Source organism: Coenobita brevimanus, chromosome 109 (genome assembly GCF_032717465.1).
Source record: "Coenobita brevimanus isolate Jiangsu-jjx chromosome 109, ASM3271746v2, whole genome shotgun sequence".
NCBI classification, from domain to species: domain Eukaryota; kingdom Metazoa; phylum Arthropoda; class Malacostraca; order Decapoda; family Coenobitidae; genus Coenobita; species Coenobita brevimanus.
The window spans coordinates 12834961-12846140 of NC_137062.1; the positions used below are offsets into that span (position 1 = coordinate 12834961).

Sequence of the window (11180 nt, forward strand, 5' to 3'; positions counted from 1 at the left end):
AATCACTACTGTCCCGTAAAGTTCCAGGTTCAAAACAAAAGAGTTAGGTAAAATTACAAGTTAAAGTTTAATGCACAAACTAACAATAAAACATTCAGGACTCATAAGGATAATGTAATGGCAAAAAACAGGTTAAATATATGGTTAACTGCAATAGCCTCTATTAACACGAAATTAGCAAGAATAAATTTATCTAAGTCAGCCCTGATAAAATGAGATACCAGATAATACTCAGTGAATGCCAGATAAAGAATTACAGATACAAACTATTAACAAAAATAACTGACACAACCCAACATTAATCAAAACCTCACTAGGCCTAAGAATTAACCTTATGCTACACAGTACAAGAAAAAATACAACAACAGTTATACTCAAATACACACAGCTGCTAGATGGTTGGAGACTTCTTGAGCACTCACAATAATAATATCTGTACAGGGGAGGACAGAGATGTGAACAAAATGAGGAGCAGATCTAAGTGGCAATGATGCAGAGACTGAGCTCATTATATAGGGGCCAGCAGAGCCTGATACAACTTGTAATAAGGACGCGCAAATGAAGCGATGGGGACAAACGGTCGACAATCCCGCACTGAATAACAGAAAGGACGACTTACTCTACTATAACGGTAGAAGGGGGGGACTGAGGCAGAACACGCTCGTGATCAAACATGCAGCATACTGTGCGTTAAAATTACACAAAGGATGATGAAATCATAGGCTATGTAACACCTCCCCACAAAGAAAAAAGAAATTTACAAAGGAAATTTCTTATTACTCTAAAACAATCTGTACATGGCATTACAGAACATGCAAATGTCTTTCGTAATGTTACAAAACATGAGATCTCCCTAGCACGTTCAGTCATAGGTACTTGCCAGTATCCCTTTAACAAATCAAACTTACTTATGTACCTAGCCTTTCCGATCTTGTCTATGCAATCTTCCACACGAGGGAGAGGGTAAGTGTCTGTTTTAGTTATCTGATTAACACGTCTGTAGTCGATGCAAAGCCTCTGTGACCCACCTGGCTTAGGGACTAGAGTGACAGGAGTACTCCACTCGCTCTGACAGGGCTCAATCATCTTGTGGTCCAACAGGTAGCCAAGCTCCTTCTGGATGAGAGGAACTTTCACTGGGTTCACACGGTAAGGAGGCAATTTAATTGGCTTTGCGTCTCCAACATCGACATCATGCATCAACACAGTGGTTCTTCCTGGAGTGGCACGGAACACTTGCGGGTACTCCTGCAGTAATGCCGAAAACTCCTGCCTTTCCTTGGGTGGTAGATGAGAAAGCTTAGTCTGGAGATCATTCATGATATCAGGATTCTTCCCCAAACTATCACTCAGGCTCATACTGCATGGGAGAGCTTCACTTGCAGACTCGGGTGGAACAGCTACAGTGCAGACTGGATTATTTTCATCCCGCTTGTGATATAACTTTAGCATGTTGATGTGACATAGTTGCTTGCTCTTTCTACGATCTGGTGTGGCGATGACATAGCTGACATCACTGAGTTTCTTCTCCACGAAATAAGGGCCACTAAACTTGGCTTGAAGAGGTTGCCCATGAACTGGTAGCAGAATCAAAACCTGATCTCCTGGCTGAAAGTGGCGTAACCTGGACTTCTTATCATACCAGGTCTTCATCTTCTCCTGAGCAGCTCCTAAATTCTCTCTCGCCAGCTGTAAAGCAGTGGACAGCCGTTCTTTGAAATTCATCACATACTCCAGCAGGTTGACGTCATCTTCCTCCGACAGCCAGCATTCCTTGAGTAGCTTAAGGGGTCCTCTTACTTCATGGCCAAACAGTAGTTCAAAAGGTGAGAAGCCCAGTGATTCATTTGGAGATTCTCTTGCAGCAAACACAACGAATGGAAGACCTTTATCCCAGTCTTTCTGATGTTCCAAACAGTATTTCTTGAGCATCGATTTGAGTGTTTGATGATATCTCTCCAACGCTCCTTGGGTCTGGGGATGGTAAGCTGAAGACGTGATCTGGGTGATGCCCAACTCTTTCAGAGACTGCTTGAAAACGTTTGACATGAAATTACTTCCCCGGTCTGACTGTACCTCCTTGGGCAGACCAAACTTTGTGAAGAACCCTAGCATTTCCTTAACCACGTTCTTTGCTGAGATGTTTCTAAGTGGAATGGCTTCAGGATAACGAGTAGCCATATCAATCATGGTCAACACATAAGAAAATCCTGAAGAAGTCTTAGGAAGAGGGCCCACAATATCCACCAACACACGGGTGAAAGGCGCCTCAAAAGGAGGAATGGGAACTAGAGGTGCAACCTTTTCGGTCTGATTACACTTCCCCACAACTTGACAGGTGTGACAAGACTTACAATACCAAGAAACATCCCTGAAGATACCTGGCCAGTAGAAGTGTTTCAAAATGCGTGCCACAGTCTTCCTCACTCCAAGGTGTCCTTCCAAACTGGAATCATGAGCCACTCGAATGATATCCTGCCTACAAACACGAGGGATGACAACTTGATGTACAACCTCCCATTCACAGTCGGCTGATGCTGTTGGGGGTCTCCACTTCCTCATAAGTACTCCTGACTTTACATAATAACAAGTAGAAGCACCGGCTGACTCTTCTTCACTGTAAGCAGAGTTAGCTAGACCTTTCAACTCAGGGTCAGCAACCTGCAACTCAACCAACTCTTGACGAGACAAATTATCAACACTACGGGGTACTGCCTCATCTGGTGAGTGGTCCAAATTAGCAAGAAAAGTGTCAGCTAGGATAACATCATCATCATCATTATCCTCTAAATCACCAGTAACTTTAGACTTAGCCCTAGTGACAGCACATGCAGGGAACACATCAGGGACATCGCAATCCTGGGACGCAGCCACTGGCTCACTAGACAACTGAGGAGCTGGACACACTTGACTTCCACCAATATCATTTCCAAGTAAGAAAGTTACACCTGACATTGGGAGTGTCTCAACCAACCCAACCATAACAGAACCATTAACAAAACCAGACTCTAAATTCACTTTGCACAGAGGAACAGAGAAGTAATTATTCCCTACACCTTGTAAGATTACAGTTTCATCAGAGGAATTAAAATTAGAGCCTAGAACACTGGTCAGCATAAGGGATTGGCAAGCACCTGTATCACGATATATTTTAACTGATTTCCTGTCATTACTGTCCAGAGGACTGACAAAACCATCAGACAGGAAATTAGCACATGAACTCTTGAGAGTGTCACCCACGTTACTGCTCAAAAGAGGAGCTCCATCATGAGAATTTAAGTTACCCCTCAAAGCAGGTTCAGTTAACTCAGTTAAAGAATTCTGGGAACTCTCAAGAGTGGACACTAGACCAATTGACTGAATATTTAAAGACTCCTTTTTGTTCACATCACGCTGTCTCCTGAAACATCTCTCCGTAGTATGACCAAGCTTACTACAATAAGTACATTTACTTCTCTGAAATCTAGAGGTGAAGCTGGTATTTACTTCCTGAGAAACATCATCTTTATTTTCTTTCCTGTTACCTGTACTCTGAGTAGAGGCAACGTACTGACTCTCAGCTTTCCTTTTTCCTCTAAAATATCTCTTGTGAGTGAGAACATATTCATCAGCTAAAACTGCAGCATCAGACAAATTATCTATTCTTTTCTCATCAAGATATAGGCTTACATCTTTACTAATACACCTCTTGAAATCCTCCAGCAAAATCATCTGCTTAAATTTACCAAAATCAGAATCCACATTCTTAGAATTTAACCACTGCTCTAACAGATCTTCTTTGATTTTTGCATACTCAACATGGGATTGCTTATCTTGCTTGTAAGTTGTCCTAAATTTTACTCTATAGGCTTCAGGAACAAGCTCATAGGCCTTAAGAATCAAGCTCTTAACTACATCATAATTATCAGACTGATCCTGAGGCAAAGATGCATAAGTTACTTGAGCTTTACCGGTGAGAACAGTTTGAAGGAGTACTGGCCAATACTCCTTAGGCCAATTAAAACCTGTAGCTACCCTCTCAAACAACTGAAAATACTTTGTTAAATCAGATTCATTAAAAGGAGGGACAAGTTTAACATTTCTAGCCACATCAAAATCATCAGAGCTAGATGATCCAGTTCCACCTTGTTTCATGCGATACTCATGGTCTGCCTGAATCCTGGCAAGTTCAACTTGTGCCTGTATCTGTGCCTCCTGAATCCGAGCCTGAGATTCCGCCTCCTTAGCCTGAGACTCAGCCTGCTTAGCATTTGCCTGAAATTCAGCTTCTTTAGCACGAGCCTCCTGCAGAGCTAGCTGTAACTTAGCTAATTCAATCTGCGTTTGCTCATTTGGAGGAGTTACATTAAACAAGCTTTTATTAATCATGCCAACAATTTGATCTTTAGAATGATGAGAGTGAACTGCAATTCCCAATTGTTGAGCAACGAGCTTAAGTTCATTCTTTGTTCTGTTTTCTATATCACACACTGTTTGCACATTTGACAAAAAATCCCTGGCTTCATCAAGTGTAGAAATAGTAGCCATCATGAATATATCACAGTCACAAAATATCAAACAATATCCTTATGATAATATCCTGAATATCCTGGCGAGGTCGCCAAATTTATGTTACGGAACAGAGAAAGATAATGTACACTTTAAGTGAGAATGCTAAAAATCACTACTGTCCCGTAAAGTTCCAGGTTCAAAACAAAAGAGTTAGGTAAAATTACAAGTTAAAGTTTAATGCACAAACTAACAATAAAACATTCAGGATTCATAAGGATAATGTAATGGCAAAAAACAGGTTAAATATATGGTTAACTGCAATAGCCTCTATTAACACGAAATTAGCAAGAATAAATTTATCTAAGTCAGCCCTGATAAAATGAGATACCAGATAATACTCAGTGAATGCCAGATAAATAATTACAGATACAAACTATTAACAAAAATAACTGACACAACCCAACATTAATCAAAACCTCACTAGGCCTAAGAATTAACCTTATGCTACACAGTACAAGAAAAAATACAACAACAGTTATACTCAAATACACACAGCTGCTAGATGGTTGGAGACTTCTTGAGCACTCACAATAATAATATCTGTACAGGGGAGGACAGAGATGTGAACAAAATGAGGAGCAGATCTAAGTGGCAATGATGCAGAGACTGAGCTCATTATATAGGGGCCAGCAGAGCCTGATACAACTTGTAATAAGGACGCGCAAATGAAGCGATGGGGACAAACGGTCGACAATCCCGCACTGAATAACAGAAAGGACGACTTACTCTACTATAACGGTAGAAGGGGGGGACTGAGGCAGAACACGCTCGTGATCAAACATGCAGCATACTGTGCGTTAAAATTACACAAAGGATGATGAAATCATAGGCTATGTAACAACATGCAGACCTTATTTTCAGTCTTTACATGTAGATACTTTATATATTTGCATTAATGATATAAAGACAAGACTACCCGTCGTCTGTAAGCCAGGTAGACTGTTTTAATACTGTTAGATGAATACTTGGCAATTATGTATCAGTACTGGATGACTCCCAGTGCTGGTTGAGTGGCATGTGAACTCAAGTTGTGACTCTAAACAACTTTTATTTAAAATTTTCCATTTACAATCAACACTTTCTGATATCTGAGTTTTCAACACAGACACACACAGATACATTCCGTACAAAAATAATGACCATCGACGTCGTCTACCTATGACCCTAAACAGCTTTTATTAATAACATTTCCTTCTCAATCAATAGATTTGAGTTTTCGACACAGACACACACACATACACTTCGTACAAAAACAATGACCATCGACTTCGTCTAACTGGCTCAATGAATTCTTCCAAGACATGTAAATATAAACTGTTTAGGGATATTGCTAGAGTGTCTGGTAACATAATAATATTTCGTGCTAAATGTGTGTGTGAAACAAGCAATTGTAGCAACAGTCCTTGGCAGCAATGCCACCTACAGAGTTGTGTTGTCCCAGTGTTAATTAATGTGACTTAGATGATTGTACCAGCATGTTTAGGTAAGACGGTCTTATACGACAGTTACTTTCCATGGCAAATTACATGTCTTTATACAATATTATTTGGGGACACACACACACACACACACACACACACACACACACACACACACACACACACACACACACACACACACACACACACACACATTTAAAAGTAGAGTGGAAGCGCGGGAACCCTGCAGATACTGAAAGAGACAAAATATGAGAGAGAGGGTGAATGTGGGGCGCGAAATGAAATACAAAAAAAAAAAAAAAACGACAAAGGAAGGTGAACGAACCAAATCAAACATCATGGAACAATTAAAGATTACCTGGTGCCCATTTTTAGATATTACGGGAGAAAAGAATGTGAAAATTTTGTAGCATTACAGTGAAGACATATTTTGTTCTCTTAATATCCACATATTCCTTTTCAGATTATGAAGGATCTCTTTCACTGAAGGCGTTAGTGAAAGTTGCAGAATTCTAAACTGCACTGTTCACAAGTTAATGTAAGTAGAATGTTCCTATTGAAGAACATAAACTTATACCGAATAAGAAAAACAACTAACAAAACAAAACTACCAACAGAAAAGAATGAAAAAAATATATATAACTCCCAATAAAATTCAAATTTAACTAATCAAAAGGACAAGCGAATGGCTGACCCAAACCATACCAGCATCATGGAAATAATGAGAAATAGACAAAAATGCAACAGTGATGTAATGCAGCGCACACCTATAACTGTTATGGATAATATAGCGATAGGAGAGTGAACATAATACGAGAAAGCTGTGAAATGTGCGGGAAGTACAGTGATGGGGTTGAGTGGGGGGGAGGGGAGGAGGAGGAGGAGGAGGACGAGGAGGTGAGGTGGATAGTGAGAGGAAAGGGAGCGGATGGGAGCTGCAGGTTTGATGGAAAGGGAAGGGAGGGAGACAGGGGAAAAAATATGGTGACACTGGTAGTAAGGGGACGAGGTATGGAGAGGGAGAGGTGGTGGTGATAATATATGGGAGGGGGAAGGGAAGAAAACTGGGAGCTGAAGGTCTTTCTTTTTTTTTTTTTATGCGTGGAAGAAGGAACCAAAGGCCATGAGCCCGCAGTAACAGTTCCCTCCAAGAGAAAAACAAAATGCAATAGAGAGCCAAATTCAAGATCCGATCATTTTGAGATGCCTGGACACACTGCGTTTGAAAGACTGGAGATCATGGGCAGCAGGAAATACAGATAGAGGGAGACAGTTCCAGAGCTGACGTGTTGCGTAAATGAAAGACTGGGAGTAACGGTTAACTCTTACATTAGAGAGTTGGACAGAAAAGGGATGAGAGTTTGCTGCCAGACGGGTGCAACGCGCCCGTCGTAGAGGTGGAGGAATGCAAGCGGACAGTTCAGAGGAGCAGTGACCCTTAAAGTAGCGATAGAAAAGAGATAAAGATGCAACAGTGCGGCGCAGAGACAGAGGTTGAAGGGAGTCAGTAAGAGGAGGAGAGTTAATGAGACGAAAAACCTTTGACGGGGAAGGCTGAAGGGGGAATGAAGTAAGAGTACTATTCATCTCACTTAACATCCTACTGATTCTTCTCTTGGTCAACATCTTCCATGCCTTGCTCATTCCTTCCTCCTCATCAGTCTTAATTTTGTTTTTCCAACGTGCTTTTCTCGTGAGTCACAACAATTTTTTGCTCCCCATTTGAGTTCACTGTCATGTCACTTTCTTCCAACACCTGACAGTTTTCTTTCTGCATTTTTTGCACCTGTTATTGTTGCTTTGAAAGGTGCAGTCAGTGTTTTTGCGCTGCTAGCTTTACCAGTTTTCTCTTAGCAAATTTTGTTCCTTCTTTTTCTAATTGTTTACATGATATTTCCTATTCCATTATAATCTTTACCTTCAACTTACTCTGTTCTACATCCATGAGATACATATTTACTCTCAGATTATGTGGTTACTTTTACTGTTGTCAGAATCTTATTATTTCATTTTATTCCCAACCTCTCATCTACTTTTCTTATTCACAAAACCTCCAGTCGCCGCAACCAACTTTCTCTACAATTGCTGTAATTTATTTTCCGTCCTTCACTGCTTCCATATTTCCGCCACACCAGTTGTCTCTCTGTTACTTTGTATTTCTTCCCTTCCATTTACTCTTTCCTACAGTCGAAGGCTTCATATTACCAGCTAGTCTTGAAAACACTATATTCGGTTTCACGGAATCTGACGCACTGATTTTGCCAGCTGAGGACAAGTGGATCTGGTAACACTGTGCGATGCCCTCGGGCGGTGATTGGTTAATTTCCGTTGTGTTTGAATGTGCACCAAACAGACTTTGTATTCCAACCAAGGCCCTCATTTATTTGTAAAATTCCTGATTATACAGATACACATTAAAGCAATGATATCTTTAATGATAAATATGTGCCTTTTAAATTACTAGAGATAAACCTGAACGACATTGATAACAAGACTAAGTAAAGTCGCAACTGGACGCATACGGACACAGTTAGCAACTGTGGCGGGAATTTGGACGTTCATAGCGAGGTGGTTCCGAGGTCCCGTGAAGGCTCGAATGTATTTCCCACCACCACTACACAGTGTCACAGTCTACAGTCTACACCATGCCTTCCATTACCCCACCTACTTTTTTTTTTCTTTTTAATGTGCTTGACTCTGGGCATAGGCTTCACAGCCTGCTCCAAAGGCCCAGTAGTACTCCTACATATCATACACCTCTACATGTCACCACTTCGGCGCTAACACCCACCATCCATATCGAATACATGCTAGGGCTGTCTCATACAGGACTGGTGTATTGGTATTAGCGGGGATACTATTACATGTCGGCGGGTCTTCTGGTAGATCAGTAAAGTCTGCTTCACATGAAATTCAAATCCTTAAACTATTCCCTGCCCCAGCGAGGATTTGAACCTGGGTCCGGTAGGGCGGCAGGCCACCTCTCTACTGATTGAGCCACGCCTCCCCGATTTGGGGAAATGTCCATACAACCTTACCCTAGATACGCTTAGCTTATCTTATAATAATTATGATTTGCGTGAGCACACACACACACACACACACACACACACACACACACACACACACCACTGGGGCCAATTCATGCTATTCTCAATATATATAGTGTACACACACATTTCCATTACCGTCATAGATAACAGTAGCTTTAAAAATCTACATTTGTTTGTACTCATAGTCAAAGTCAGTAAAATTATTTCTTGAGATGACGTAGACTCGGACCTCGACAGCCTCTCAAAAACCTCGTTAGTAGGGTAACCCAGGAAACGCCTACCAACATTGCTATCAATCATTATACGAAAAAGAGTAAATGATTACTGTATCGCACATACTGCTACCCTACTTTAGGGCACGGTACCGTAGAGTGAGAAAACACATTCCCTCACATACGATTTCGTTTTGCAGTTGTATTCCGCACCAAAACGTGGCAATAAAGCCAGCCCCGACTGATGTACACCCCACTCACCCTCACAAACACGGCCATTTACGATGAGACTTACGGTATAGCTTCCACAACAACGAAATATGTCTCAAGCGTCTAAATTTTGACCATTTACATATCTCTACCCACAGTCAGGAGTCTGTGCTCGGTAGCTATTTTTGTTTTACTCTAGTTTCTTATATCATTCATTTCATTCATTGCCAGACGCCATGTATCCCAGACGGGGTGGCCAAGGGCTTAGAGTTAATTGTTTTACAGGGAGGGGCACTAATCCTCCACCAACCCCACTTGACACGTAGGGATGCCAACAGCATCTGGTGTTCCCAGGCGGTCACCTATCCAAATACTAACCAGACCCAACGTTGCTTAACTTCGCTGATCGGACGGGAAGCGGTGTACTCAACGTGATATAGCCGTTTTTTTTTTATAGTGCCCTTATGAACGTTTAGTTTACAGCCATGAGCTTTTTTGATTAGCCTTGAAAGAACCTGTCTGTATATTTTTTTACGCGGCTGGCCTAGTTGAACCGAATGAATCTAGGTTAGTTAGATTTGCACTTCCACAACAAAACTGATCTGATATTATTCAGCTATACTGACATGGATGTAACGAATCCAACAGGGCCTAAAATGATATTCATGAATCCATGGACCTGGCTGGTTCTTATTGGATTTATCTGAGTGTTGAATGGCACCGAATGACTCTGAAGTGGGTCGAACTGAGCCAGATTGGATGTTGATGTTGTTACTGCTGCTGTTGTAGCCCCATTCTCCTCTGAACATGTACCTGTGGTCTGCAGGCTAAAGGTGCCCTTCTTCTGTAGTCCACCATCTTTTTTCGCAGGATAACGAAGAAGGGAACGTTTGTATGACAGGACCGAAGTAATCTGGATATACTGGTGCCACCACGTGAAGGCTTCCCTCTCCAGCACCATGCCGCCTTGTGGAGGGAGAGAAAGAATACTTCCCCAGTATCCCCGCTTGTCTAAGAGGCGACTAAAAATGTCCGTTTGTGTCTAATTATTTCTCTCCTTGCTGTCTCCTTCGCTTCTCTTCTGCCCTACCTCTCTTCTTAATATCTCCCTGTTGCTTCCGGCCTTTATTTTCCCAATACTTCTGTCAGGTTAAACACACACACACACACACACACACACACACACACACACACGAACACACACACACACGTCATCGTGCTCCAGGGACATAGTTAACATCTGTACAGAGGATGATGGTTGGATCATGTTTTCTTTCCCATTGCAATTAATTTGTCTACTTACTGACCAGTTCCCTTGGCGTGAGACGGTACAATAAACCTTCATCCATGACATTTCCCACAACACACACGCCTCAGGGCAAGGGTTTTGGCTCTGCTCTTATTTTCTGTGGATTGAAATTAAGAACTGGTTAATGTTGTTGTTGTTGTTGATGATGATGATGATGATGATGATGATGATGATGATGATGATGATGATGATGTGTCGGCAAGGACGAGGTCGAATTCAGTACCCCAGCCCCTCCCTTCCCTCACTGCGCAGTAGTCCAGGAGTTACTGAAAGTATGAACTACAATTGTACCATGAAATAGCACTAATATATTTCTTTTTGTATTTAGTACATCCTCACTCTCGTATACTCGTAGAAAGTGAGAACTTATTACCATTGGTGTGTGTGTGTGTGTGTGTGTGTGTGT

At 41.6% G+C, this 11180-nt stretch overlaps 1 pseudogene; it reads right to left on the minus strand.

Annotated features, from left to right (window-relative positions):
• Positions 1-9794: 9794 nt before the first annotated feature.
• Positions 9795-9913, minus strand: LOC145417280 (5S ribosomal RNA; annotated as a pseudogene).
• Positions 9914-11180: the final 1267 nt, after the last annotated feature.